This window comes from Aptenodytes forsteri, unplaced genomic scaffold, assembly GCF_000699145.1.
Source record: "Aptenodytes forsteri isolate BGI_AS27 unplaced genomic scaffold, ASM69914v1 Scaffold746, whole genome shotgun sequence".
Lineage (NCBI taxonomy): Eukaryota > Metazoa > Chordata > Aves > Sphenisciformes > Spheniscidae > Aptenodytes > Aptenodytes forsteri.
This window is the reverse complement of record NW_008793929.1, coordinates 4,175-13,787: the sequence shown is the minus strand read 5'-3', so window position 1 is coordinate 13,787 and position 9,613 is coordinate 4,175. Positions and strand designations below refer to the sequence as shown.

General features: G+C 52.3%; 3 long non-coding RNA genes across 3 annotated transcripts; 2 read left to right on the top strand and 1 right to left on the bottom strand.

Moving 5' to 3' along the window:
- The first annotated feature begins 787 nt into the window (after window positions 1–787).
- LOC103898160 lies at window positions 788–1,714 on the top strand. The gene is made up of 3 exons (XR_657550.2): window positions 788–847; window positions 931–1,104; window positions 1,509–1,714. It is a non-coding gene; the product is annotated as an uncharacterized LOC103898160 (long non-coding RNA).
- A 326-nt stretch (window positions 1,715–2,040) lies between these two features.
- LOC103897546 lies at window positions 2,041–4,827 on the top strand. The gene is made up of 5 exons (XR_657515.2): window positions 2,041–2,294; window positions 2,602–2,808; window positions 3,197–3,370; window positions 4,300–4,492; window positions 4,776–4,827. It is a non-coding gene; the product is annotated as an uncharacterized LOC103897546 (long non-coding RNA).
- A 2,730-nt stretch (window positions 4,828–7,557) lies between these two features.
- On the bottom strand, window positions 7,558–9,254 carry LOC103895973. Its single transcript, XR_657398.2, has 3 exons — window positions 9,172–9,254; window positions 8,446–8,720; window positions 7,558–7,641 (listed from the first exon to the last, which is right to left on the bottom strand). It is a non-coding gene; the product is annotated as an uncharacterized LOC103895973 (long non-coding RNA).
- Window positions 9,255–9,613: the final 359 nt, after the last annotated feature.

Below are 9,613 nucleotides of genomic sequence, written 5' to 3'. Positions count from 1 at the left end.
GAGCCCCAAAGCTCCCCACATGGCTGTTTCTGAGCCCAAAACCTCCCTCAGTGGGTGTTTCTGAGCCCAAAAGCTCCCCAAATCGCTGTTTCGGAGCCCCAAAGCTCCCCACATGGCTGTTTCTGAGCCCAAAATCTTCCTAAATGGGTGTTTCTGAGCCCCAAAGCTCCCCAAATCGCTGTTTTGGAGCCCCAAAGCTCCCCACATGGCTGTTTCTGAGCCCAAAATCTTCCTAAATGGGTGTTTCTGAGCCCCAAAGCTCCCCAAATCGCTGTTTTGGAGCCCCAAAGCTCCCCACATGGCTGTTTCTGAGCCCAAAATCTTCCTAAATGGGTGTTTCTGAGCCCAAAAGCTCCCCAAATCGCTGTTTCGGAGCCCCAAAGCTCCCTATATTGGTGCTTCTCAGCCCCAAAGTTCCTTAAGTGGAAGTTTCGGAGCCCCAGAGCTCCGTAAATGGGTGTTTTGTATCCCTAAAGCTCCCTGATTCAGTCTTTCTGAGCCCAAAAACCTCCCTCAGTGGGCGTTTCTGAGCCCAAAAGCTCCCCAAATCGGTGCTTCGGAGCCGAAAAGCTCCCCAGGGGAAGGGGCTATGGCGGGAGGAGATGCAGCTTAGGCATCGTTAGGTCCCTTCTCCGCTCAAATCCCACCTCTGCTTGGTGTAGAGAGACCCCCAGGATGTCCTTCCGCATCCTCTTCCCACAGCCAAGCAGTGGGCGCTCGCTCCGAGGCATCCGGGTCTTTCTGAAATACCTCGGAGTAACCCAGGGGTCTTCGACAGGGCGGGAGGTGACGACGCAGGGGACGTGCGACCTCTAGGGACGTCGGCCAAGAGCCAACTGAAGTGGATGTGAGTGGTGGAGCAGGTGAAGACGGGGAAGGGGGACGGTGGCAGGAGGACGCAGTGGGGACCCTCTACCTCTTCCCCAACAGCTGCCGGCCCAGCCCGTATTTGTTTGGTGGACATCACCCACCACAAGACATGATGACCCCGCAGTTTGTTGCTGTGCTGTCAGAATTTCATGACCTCGACAAAAGGCCCAAGATCTGCGTCGTCTTCTACAAACAGCCCGGCCTCTGCGAAGAATTCGCCAACATGGAGAAAAGGTGAAAAAAAAAAAGGATGGTTGAATTTACGCCGAGGAGGTGTTTCCGCTGCAGTTCTCCTTTGGGAGATTCAGCTCTGGGCTGAAGGACCTCGCTGCAGGTTCCTACAGAGGTTGGAGGTGAACCCCCAAATGGAGCCATCCCGGTGGAGTCACAGCACTTGGTGATGGCTCCTCCAATCTCCTCATCGCTCATGGAGCTGCCATTTTGGCTGGGGCCAGGATCTTTCAGCCCCGTGCGAGGATCCGTGCTGGGCTGGTTGCTTTAATTAGTCCCTTGGCTGACGAACCCGGCTGTGGATTTCTCCCTGGCGTTTTGAAGGCCAACGATGTCTCGTTGGCTGAACCAAAGCTTGACCATCAAGGTCAACCCCCCAAGCCAACAAGCTCTTCTTCCTCTTCCAGAGGCAGAGTGATCACGGGCAGCGCCAGGATCTTACCTGCAACGAGGACTCATCTTTTATAAATACGCCCTCGTTAACACCTACAGCCAAGAGAGAGAGTGTGAATTAGAGCCCATTTCTTTAGAGAGCTCCAACAGCCCAGAGTCATTGAAGTACAGAAACGCTCAATTACATCGTGTCGTGAATATACCCAAAACGGAGATCAAAGCGGACGGTAAGCGCCGTTACTTACCCCAAAGTCATGACTGGCCACGATGGTGACGGCCGTAGGCTGGCCTACGTTTCACCCTGGCTTATTTTGGGAGGTTTCAAGCCGCGGGTTTACGAGCTGCTCATACAAATCAGCTTTTTCCCCTCGTAATAAAACTCACGGCTGGCACCCAAGCCATAGCACCCGAATGCTGTCCGGGAAACGGGTGGCACCTCTTGGGCTGGAGAAATGCGCAGGTGGTTTCGTGCTTTCGGGGCTCAGCCGAGCTTGGCGTCTACCTTTTGTTCCCAAACTCTTCCTTTTTCCCCAGGAACGTGGACTTTCTTTGAACACATCGAATGCCGTTTCCCCAGCAGCAGCACTGACATTTGGGAAGTTTTACCCAAAAAGGTGCCCGGGTGCGCGATCCAGATGGAGTACCTGGTGAATGATTTCTTTGCTCACACTACCTCCTGGAATTCCCTTGAGGATACAGAGAGGAAACCGGATCGGTACAAGGAGAGCACCAAAGTCTGTCTCGGGGATGCCGAGAAAGGAGAAGACTTTGAGATCGTCTACGATTGGGATGAGGAAGTGGTAAGCGTCCACCAAAACCTCTGAGGAGCTGGCAAAGCGATGTCCCTCGTTTCGGGGGATGGCTTGGACGGCGGAGGGGTGAAGCCAAGAGCCTTCTCCTGCCCGGTGTATTTAGCACGTAGGACCTTCCCGGATGGACGTGTGGCACCGGGAAGAAATAATTTCTCCCTAGGGAGGTGCCACGCAAGGTGCCCCCAGGCAGCAGCATCTTCCACCTCCCACCCTCCTCCCTGGACCGGGCTGTTCTCAGACAAAAACCATCTTGTCCAGCCTGGTGAAACACCCTCTCCTTACTCTTGTTGTCCAGGTGAGAGACAATATTGGAACCTTCATACAGGCGATCATCAAGCGCCTGAAGGCCGAGAAACATAAACTTCCTAAGCTCCTGTTCGCCTTCCACACCTCGTTTCGCTATCACGTCCCCCCTCCCGCCGGCATCCATCGCCAAGGCTGAAAAGCGCCTCCAGGCCATCGAGTTCTTCGAAGACAGATACAAAGAACTGAGAGGAAAAAGGTAATTTAGATTTGTCAACCTGCTCGCTTGGAGCAACGACACCTTTAGAGGTGCGGGGCTCAGCTCAGTTGTCCCCGCATGTCACTTTGGGTGCCATGTGCTATCCCAAGGGGTCTTTGAGGGTGCATAAACCCGGGTTGGTGGCTTCCAGCCTGGTGAGCCTATCTGGGGTACCCCGGGCACCTTGAAGAGCATTCGACCGTCTCCGATACTGGTTGTCCCGTGGAGGTGTCTCGATCCGAGCTCTTTCCAGGCAGCTGCCTGCAGGCAGGATGAATCCTATTGCACGTTGTGGGAAAAGACTCGATCCCATGTTGACACACGTCTCTTACCGCCATCCCAGAGGTTGGTTATGGGAAGTTTGACCTTTTTGGACTTTTTTTTGCAGCAAATACTTTCCGTCTCCGAAGGAAATGTGTCTCAGGACCACTGACGGCACCTTGTGGATCTGGTTGGTCCCGCTGCTCTACGCGATCAAGGAGAAGACAGAGGACCCCTTTCTCCCACGCGAACCTCCTTCACAAGCCTTCATACAGCTGAGGAGGGACGAAGAGAAGCAAAGGTGGGTCTGAAAGGCTGAGGTAGGATCGGATGAACTGTCCTGCTCTTCAAAGGGCTTTTCATTCCTTCTGCATGGTGGCTTCTCAAGGAGCTGCCCCTTCTCCTCGGTATGCTGTGTCCCCTGCCCTGGGGGGTGTTGAAGGAGCATTGGTGGACCTCAAGGGGGGGATGGAGCCCGGTGCCGTGCGGTCTCATCCAGACAGCTGGATGGGAGCAGTCCTGGGGAGAGAATGCGTTGGAAGGGACCTTCAAAGATCATCTAGTCCAACCCCCCCTGCCATGAGCAGGGACATCTTCCACTAGATCAGGTTGCTCAAAGCCCTGTCCAACCCGACCTTGACCAGCACCAACGATGGGGCAGATGTCCCTGTCCTTGGCGGGGGGGGGGTGGTGTACTAGATGGTCTTTGAAGGCCACTTCCAGCTCAATCCCAACCCAACCCATTCTGTGATCTTCCACTAGATCATGTTCCTCAAAGCCCCGTCCAACCTGACCTTGAACACTTCCAATGATGGGGTACCCACAGCCTCTCTGGGCAACCTGTCTCACCACCCTCATCGTACAACATTTCTTCCTTAAGTCCGCTCTAAATCCAGCCTCTTTCAGTTTGAAACCGTTGCCCCGACCCAGGTGCAGGACCTTGCACTTGGCCTCGTTGAACTTCACGAGGTTGGCACGGGCTCACTCCTCCAAGCCTGTCAAGATCAACTTGAACCTTGAGTTTTGTCCTAATGACCTTAAAGCGGGTAAATTTCCAAAAACTCCTGCCTTGCCGTGTAGAGTCACTCGCTGTCAAAGCCCAGCTCCTCCTTCCAGCCCGCAGCCACCCTGGCTGTAGGTCACCACTGTGTCATGGTGCCATCTCAAATGCTACCAACGTACCTCCCGGTCCTCCAAAGTCCATCTGATGTTCTTGACCTGCTTTCCTAGGAAAGTCCTGAAGATGATGGACACGCACAAGACCTTGATTAGAAGATGTGCTCCGCTGGCAAAGAAGGTGGTGGAGATGGTGGCCTTGAGGAACTTCGCCAAGGACCCTTTGCCTGACATTTGGCTTCCACTCCAGCTCCTCTTGGACACCTTGTACAGGCGCAGCTTGCGCATCAGTACAGCCTCATCCCAAGTGCCTGTAAGGACAAGTGACTGGTGGAAGCCCTTCGTCTGCTCTGCAGGGAGTGGTGGGGCTGTTTAAACGTGGGCCAGAACGTGTCCTTGGTTCCTACAGAGATTTTCAGCAGGCCTGAAGGACTTAATTGTAGAAACACAGGGTTAGAGCTGAATCCTGGGACCAGAAGAAAGGAAATCCCTTTAATCTTGCCAGAAAACTTCACACGTGGAAGCTCCTCAGCTGCGGGAGCAGAAGCCTTCTCACATTTGTCCTCAATGTCTTTCTGTCCTCTTTTCAGGAAGACGATTTGAACATGGCTTTGGAAATCATCGCCACCAGGATGGACTCCTGGTTCAAGGACTTGTGAGTGGGGACTTCTTGAGAGGAGAGGTGCTGGGGCACCTCCATAAAGGGTCTGGGGAGGGAGGGAGGGAGGGAGGGATGGATGGAGGGATGGAGCGAGCCCTGGCTGAGCAGAAGGAGGGTGGCTGCTGTGGTTTGCCCATTATATTTTTGATGTCTTTAACCCCACCGTGGCTGGAGAGCATGGAGACCCACAAGGGGTGTGTCCTATGAACCTGCCCACGTCTCCCAGCTGCAGACGGTGCCTGTGGTCAGGTAGCAACTGGGAAAGCAACCGCAAGAAGCATTTGGTCCTTTCCCGCGTCCGCAGGTGCCCGTCGGGGTCTTCAAAGCAACCGCTGAAGCCCATGAATGAGCACGAGGTCTTGCAGCGTCTGAACTTGGGGTAGCTCTTGCTCAAGCATTTCTTGGAGGAGCTGATGAAATCGGTGTCCCTCAGCTCCATGATGATAACGCTGCGGATACTTGGGATGTTTGTCAGCAAAGAGGATTTGCTACAAGGGAACAAGGTGAGAACAAGGTCTGTGGCTTCTGTCACGGGGGCTTAGCCTCCTGTTTGTAGCCACGGAGAGCCCAGAGCTTCTGGCTCACTCTTCTATTCTTTGATTTCTCAAGGAAGTTTACTTCAGTGGAAAGGTTTCAAGAGTTTTCATGTTTGACCACGCCGTGGCTCGAGAGATACTTTCACAGGGCACCCACGGACGAGAAATCCTTCCTGAAGAACATTGAGGTGAGTGACGAGAGCCAGAGACCAACACGAGCCACAGCCCTGGATAGATCTGGGTGTTCCTCGAGGTCCAGCTGATGGGTTTGGCTCTTCCTCCGTAGACGTGGCAGCAGCTGCTTTCAGTGAAGATTCTCTGTGCGGGGTGGACCAAGGAGTGGCAGGGCTTGATCCGCAACATGTTTGAGAAGTGGCTGAAGAAGGCGAGTCGTGGAGACGTGGCAGCTGGTGGGGGGGATGATGCTCCTGGTCTTTGCCACGCTCGGTTTTGCCTCGGTCACCATTTTGGTGGCGGAACTTGAGCAGGCTGGTAAGGACCCAGCAAGCAGCTGCCTCTGAAGTGTTTCCTTGCTGTAGGTTAATGACCAATACCTCGTGGACTTCTACCAGGCTTTCCTGAAGATGGAGAAGCGCTGTGACGCGGAGTTGGAGAGCTGCTTTACGAATTGCATCATCCAGTGGATCAGAGCCCTCGACAAAAGGGAGGTAGGAGACCTGCCACCCCTCCTTGGGCTGCTGGAGGCCTCTACATCCCACTTTGTCGACTCTTTTACTGATCTGGGCTGGGTTAAGAGGGTGGAGAAAGGTCTTTCTGAAACAGCCGCGAGTCCACAAAGCCCCTAAAGAGGAGAAATTTCTTGTCCTTCCAGGAATCCATGCTAAAATCCGTGATACCCATGTTCCTCAAGATGAGCAAACCGGCTGCTGGGACGGTGCTTTCTGTTCTCGTGGAGAAAATGTGTTCGGAGATGAAGAGGCTGGGAAGCGTCGACACGTTTGATGAGAGCACCGGCCCCGTTCTTGCAAACCTGCTTAACACTCCCGGAGTCTGTGATCTCATTTCTGCTGTCCGTGAGTGTCCCCTGAGGGCTTTTCTCGGGAGAAGCTCTTGGTTTGTAAGTGAGCTAGACAGGAAGACCAGGTCTTTTCAGAGGGACCTTCCAATTTTGTTGGCAACACAAAATGAGAGGTGGGGAAAAAAATAATCTTCCACGCTAGAAAATGAAGCTTCATTCCAGGAATGGAGAAACATCTTGGTTTCATTCCAGGAATCTTGATTTCTTTATCCCGTCGCAACGCTGCTTCATTGCGCACTCGGTGAGCATGGGGCTTGTTGTTGAGGGGAAGGACGTGATGGAGCCAGAGCGCGTCCACGCGAAGACAGTCAAGTGTTAGAACACGAGCGAGGTGGTGGAATCACCACGCTTGGAGGGTTTCCGTGGCTGGACAAAGCCTGGTTTGAGGCCAGTGTTGGCCCTTCTTTGATCAGGAGATGGAGGAGAGGATAACTCGTGGCTGTTGCTCCCTGCTACGACTTCTGGCACCATCAAAAAGTCTCTGGGCTTGTTGTCTCCCTAGCTGCCCTTCCCGCCTGGCACCATCAAAAAGTCTCTGGGCTTGTCTCCCTAGCTGCCCTTCCTGTAGTAGCTGTTGGCTGCGGTGGGATCGTCCCTTCGCCTCCTCTTGGCCAGGACAAAGCCACCCAGCATCCTCTTCTATGCCCCAGTCCCTCATGGAAGCCCTCCACATCCACTGGAGCTGGCTGCCCAACCTCAGGTGCAGGCTCCTAGATGGTCCCTATGGTTTGTTTCAGGCAGGGGGAGATGCCTGGGTTTCCCAAAGGAAATTTGGGATTTGTCCGAGATGCCGGTTTTGATGGTTGAGCTAGAAAGCAACGACCCATCTGTTCTCCACACCAGTGGGGTGACGGATCCCCGTGAACCGGAAGCTGCTGGTGCTTCCCGAGGATCTGGCTCCAAAAGAAATAGAGGAGAGAACTTGCCGGCTGTCTTTCACCAAACTTCATTTATTTTACAGAAGAATCGAAGAGCAAATTTCAAGTTCAGCTCAGCGATGGCGCGGAAATCCTCCTTTCCCGGGTGTTACGCACTCTCCAGCTTCGTGGGACGTCGCATTCTCTTGGGAGACATTCCCTGCAGTATCCTCTCCGACATCTTAAAGCATAAGGAGCTGTTTAAGAAGATACTGTGCACCTGTGGTAAGTTCGGAGTTTTCCAACTTGGGTGTGTTTTCACAGTTACGTGGCCAACAGGAGATACATGTACTGGATAATTATCTAAAATGCAAAGGAAACTAAAACTTACCTGGAACGGCAGTCCAAAAACAGAAGTAAAAATACAACAGTTGGTCACCGAGGCAATTTTAAGCCATTTGAGAAGCAGGAAGAAGTGAAAATGCGGGTTTTTTTTTTTTAAATGCAGTGTCGTCGTTTAACCTTAGCAGGCAACTAAGCACCACCCAGCCGCTCGCTCACTCCCCCGTGATGGGATGGGGGAGAGAATCGGAAGGGTAAAAGTGAGAAAACTCGTGGGTTGAGATAAAGACAGTTTAATAGGTAAAGCAAAAGCCGCGCACGCAAGCAAAGCAAAACAAGGCATTCATTCACTCCTTCCCATGGGCAGGCAGGTGTTCAGCCATCTCCAGGGAAGCAGGGCTCCATCACGCGTAACGGTGACTTGGGAAGACAAACGCCATCACTCCGAATGTGCCCCCCCTTCCTCCTTCTGCCCCCAGCTTTATATGCTGAGCATGACGCCATATGGTGTGGGATATCCCTTGGGTCAGTTGGGGTCAGCTGTCCCAGCTGTGTCCCCTCCCAACTTCTTGTGCCCCCCCCAGCCTGCTCGCTGGTGGGGTGGGGTGAGAAGCAGAAAAGGCCTTGACTCTGTGTCAGCACTGCTCAGCGGTAACGAAAACATCCCTGTGTTACCAACACTGTTTCCAGCACAAATCCAAAACGCAGCCCCGTACCAGCTACTGGGAAGAAAATTAACTCTACCCCAACCAAAACCAGCACAGCTTGCAACAGCATCTATGCTATCGGAGTTGCTAGCTACAATAGTTTAATGCTAACAATTACCCATTTGTTCCCTAATTCAGGGCGATGGCTGCGGTGATGGTGATGTAAGTTTGCAGGAGGCTGTCATCGATTAATGTGCAATTATTTTGCCCAGTGCTTTGTTAACTATTCAAGGTCGGGGAGGTTCGAAGTAAATACCTGGCACGGCGGCTAATCTCAAGGGAGATATATCAGGAACATCCTCGATGAATCAGGAACATCCTTGATAAATCAGGAACATCCTTGATGAATCAGGAACATCCTCGATAAATCAGGAACATCCTCGACAAATCAGGCTGTTCGGAAATAACTTGTTTTATCAGCAAAACCACAGGAATTTGGCTGCGACAGCTGAAGCGTGAAACTAAAGGTGAAGGAGAGTTAATTCCGACAAGGGGAGATCACGACCACTGACTCACGGCCCACCGACTCAAGAAACCCTCCGACCCAAAAGAAGAGGAGACTGAGCATGCGGACTAATTAGCATAAGAAACGAGAGAATCATTTAACCAACAGGAGACGGCATATAAATAGTGCGAAGTTTTGATCATCATGTTACCGTAAATCGGCAGATGAAGAGCTCTCCAAGACTCAATTTGGAGTTTTAGAAAGCAGGCGTTCTTTATTGCGGCGCCGGGTGCAAGGTGGAATTTCCACAAATCCAGCACGCCTAGATCACCGTTACATTTATGCACAAAAATTACAGGGTAGTACACTCCCAGTTACAACGATTGGTTAGTGATTTACCTATAATTATAATACCGGTTATGTCATTCTCTTCTGTTACTACGCTTGCGCGGGGGAAGGGTCTTCACCTGGGCAGGGGTCGTCTTGACCTGTGGGTGTGGTTTTTAGTGTTATAACGAGGACAGGTGACTTCAGGACACCTTAAAAGTAGGTTTTGTTGCCAAGTTGGCCAGCTAGATATCTACCTTGGCAGGTTGGCAACTAACTCATCCCATATACAATAGAACCTCGGGGCTCTGGAGAGTCCAGAGAATCGGGAACAGGGACTTCAAGCAACGCAGCCTTCAAATAATAATTAACACAGCGACCTACGCATAACGCTACCACGGAGGCTAACTTATTGCAATCGAAATGTTCTTCCAGTTGGTTATTTCATAACCTAAAGATTCAGTGAAACTTAAGATCATCTTCAAAATCCGGAGAGCCAGTCTTTTGCCGGCTA